The sequence below is a fragment of the Gossypium hirsutum genome, chromosome A05 (assembly GCF_007990345.1).
Source record: "Gossypium hirsutum isolate 1008001.06 chromosome A05, Gossypium_hirsutum_v2.1, whole genome shotgun sequence".
Classification (NCBI taxonomy): domain Eukaryota; kingdom Viridiplantae; phylum Streptophyta; class Magnoliopsida; order Malvales; family Malvaceae; genus Gossypium; species Gossypium hirsutum.
Genome location: NC_053428.1, coordinates 43,996,960 through 44,000,594, shown reverse-complemented (window position 1 = coordinate 44,000,594; position 3,635 = coordinate 43,996,960). Strand labels below are relative to the sequence as shown.

The window sequence follows — 3,635 nt, the reverse complement described above, 5'->3', positions numbered from 1 at the left end:
CAATACAGCAGCCCACACCTAGGGGTCGGGCCCGTAATATCTGAAATAGCTCCTCCTGGGGTCCCAAGGGGAACTGGAGGAAAAGGTGACAGATCTCAACGGTAGGACCTGAAGATGACGCTGCTCCATTCCTCTTCTTCGAGTTGAGGACAGCGATCTTCTTACTACGTGAGGATGACATTGTATATCTGTAATGAAAAGTCAAAGTTAAGTATTCCCCTAGGATGTACGCGTTTTAAAATTGAATAAGAATATTTCATGGGGCTTACATACTAAATGAAAAGTATACTAAAACAACCAAACCAAATATATCACATTATTATTATGAATAGGACTATGAGAGTAATGCAAACGAAAACATCTATTGCATGAATGCATGTGGGTAAGCACAAAATCTATGGAAACAAGAAAAATGGATGAATGTAATATGAAAAATGGAAAATTTCTTTAATAACAAGCATTAGTATTTCTATTATTCTGCCCACGCCTGTGTTCCTTGGGCGTGTGGGTGCACGGCTGTGTCTTGCTTCGTTTGCTACTCCCAGACCCGTGTATATAGGTCCATGCCCATGTTAAATTCTCAGTTTCAACAACGGTTCCAAGGCACGGGCGTGTCTCACACCCGTATTGTTTTAGAAGTTTCGCCCACGGCCATGTCACACAATCGTGGCAACTTATCACATCCCGTGTTGGGGAAAAATTTTGCCTTGTTTTCACACGACCGTATCGCACAGTCGTGTCTTCTCCTGCACTGTGAGCACGGCCTAAGGCACGCCCGTGTGGATGGGAAAACCCTGTGTTCCAAGACTCAGTTAGTAGGTTAGATGTGGAAAACTAGAATTTAAAGAAATCAATACTGTTATAGCTCGGGTTGCGTCCCGAGAAGCACTTATTTATAGTCTAAGCTTGACTTACCTCTCTGGTGTGTGATCATGGTGGCTCGAGGAGTTTACACTCCTCATCCCTGCTATCAACTTTATCAATATAAGATTTAAGATGAGTATTGTTTACCTTAAAAGTGTTGAATTTGGGATGAATTACCTCGACTTTACCATATGGGAAAATACTGAGTACCGTGAGAGGAATTTCTTCATTAGGTTCAAAAGTGGCAATGCGAAGATCTACTGCATCTAGTAATACTTTGTCTCCAACCTTAAGTTGATTTGGTGAGGTATTGTGCTCGTCCTGGCTCGGTTTCGGTTTATCGGGTGTTCTCGATTTCTATGTCTGCCATTCATCTAGCTCCTCGATTTGTAGCCTTCGTTCTTCATAGATAGGTCCTTTGATGTTGCTTGAACATGGCTCATATGTGTTTTTCGAACCTGTTTCCTGTAAGGTAGCTTGCACCACATGGTCAGTTTTAATGGTATGATTTATACAACCACCTTCAATTTTTGATGTGTTATTCGAATTATGAGCTTCAAGAGTGATTGTTTCGTCTCCCAGACGAAGTGTGAGTTCACCTGTGCCAACGTCAATTATTGTTCCAGCAGTTGCTAAAAAGGGCCTCCCTAAAATTAAAGGAACGTTACTATCCTCTTCTATGTTTAGAACAACAAAATCAACTGGGAATATAAATTTGTCAATTTTAACAAGTACATCTTCAATAATCCCCCTAGGAAATCTGATTGTTTTATCGGCTAATTGAATATTCATCCTAGTTTGTTTGGGTTTCCTAAGACCTAGTTGCTTAAACATTTTGTAAGGCATGACATTCATACTAGCCCCTAAATCAGCCAATGCATTATTAACATCTAAATTACCAATTAAACAAGGAATCGTAAAACTCTCTAGGTCTTTTAATTTGTTGGGCAGCTTATTCTGTAAAATGGATGAGCAAACTACGTTTAGCTCCACATGCGATGCTTCATCTAACTTCCTTTGTTAAAATCCCTTTTAAGAATTTGACTACATTTGGCATCTGCGAAAGAGCTTCAATAAATGGTACGTTAATATGTAATTTCTTTAAAAGTTTAAGGAATTTACCAAATTGTTCGTCTGAGCGGTCTTTCTTTGTCGCATTAGGGTATGGTAAACGAGGTTTGCATTCTGTACTTACTGGTTTCTTCTCATTGTGGCTTACCTCAACTTTATCTTCACTTACCACAGTTTCTTGCCTCTGTTCTGGTTCAAGTGCAACTAACCCTTCCTAATCTTGAATGGTAATTGCATTGATTTCCTCCCTTGGGTTAGATTCAGTGTTACTCGGTAGGCTACCTTGTGGTCGTTCAGATATCAATTTAGCGAGCTAACCTATCTGAGTTTCGAGTACTTAGATTGACGCTTATTGATCTTTAAGTACTATCTCGGTATTCTAAAAACGAGTTTCTGCCACTGAGATGAATTTTGTTAGCATCTCTTCACGGTTTGGTTTTTTCTCTTATTGGTAGGGTGGTTGTTGGAAGCCTGGAGGTGGTGGTGGTCTCTGATTCCCTTGGCCTCCCCATGAAAAATTTGGGTGATTCCTCCATCCTGTATTGTAAGTATTGCTATACGGATTATTTTTAGATCGAGGATTATTACCCATGTAATTTAAATGCTCGTTCTCCGTATTGTGGCCATAGGGTGGGTATTCTGGATTGTTCGATCCACCTCCACTTGCTTCGCACTATATTACTGGGTGAACCTATGAAGAACTAAGAAAACCATCAATTTTTTTATTCAAGAGTTCTACCTGATTAGAGAGCATAGTGACCAAATCGATGTTATAAACGCCGGCTGCTTTTGTTGGCTTTGTTCTCATGACTTGCCACTGATAATTATTCAGTGACATCTCTTCTATAAATTCATAAGCATCTACAAGTGTTTTATTATTGATAGTCCCCCAGCGGCTGCGTCAACCATTTGTCTAGTCAAGGGATTCAGGCCATTGTGAAATGTTTGAACCTGTAGCTATGGTGGTAACCCATGGTGAGGGCATCTTCTCAAGAGGTCCTTGTAACTCTCCCATGCATCGTAGAGTGTTTATAAATCCATCTGCACAAAAAAAGAGATATCATTACGTAATTTGGCGGTTTTAGCTGGCAGAAAATATTTTAATAAAAACTTTTCGGTCATTTGTTACCAGGTAGTGATTGACCCTCGTAGTAACGAGTTCAACCACTGTTTAGCTTTGTTCCTCAATGAAAAAGGGAATAACCGAAGGCGAATGGCGTCATCAGAAACGCTGTTAATTTTAAATGTGTTGCAAAACTCTAAGAAATTCACCAAGTGAGCGTTGGGATCTTCGTCCTGCAAACCATCAAACTGAACAAATTGTTGTCTCATTTGAATTGTGTTACGTTTCAGTTCAAAAGTATTTGCAGCAACAGCAGGCCTAACTATGCTCGATTCAGTTCCTGTTAAAAAAGGTTTAGCATAATCACACATAGTGCGTGGAGTAGGATTCTAATTAGCAGCAATCGCAGGAGGCAGTGGATTTTCCTCGTTGTCGGCCATCTCCTCGGTTGTGGCATGAATATCGTCTTCTTGCGCTTCCTCTGTGTTTCTTAGGCTTCGCCTTATTTCTCTTCGATTTTTGCGAACTATGCAGTCGATCTCACTGTCAAAAAGTAATGGTCCTAACGGGTTTCTTCTGGTCATAAACAAGAAAAAAAACTATCAGAAGAAAATAAATGAAAAATTAGAAAATAAAA

At 39.8% G+C, this 3,635-nt stretch overlaps 1 non-coding gene across 1 annotated transcript; it reads left to right on the top strand.

Moving 5' to 3' along the window:
* The first annotated feature begins 2,902 nt into the window (after positions 1 to 2,902).
* On the top strand, positions 2,903 to 3,009 carry LOC121229820 (small nucleolar RNA R71). The gene has a single exon (XR_005927776.1). It is a non-coding gene; the product is annotated as a small nucleolar RNA R71 (small nucleolar RNA).
* Positions 3,010 to 3,635: the final 626 nt, after the last annotated feature.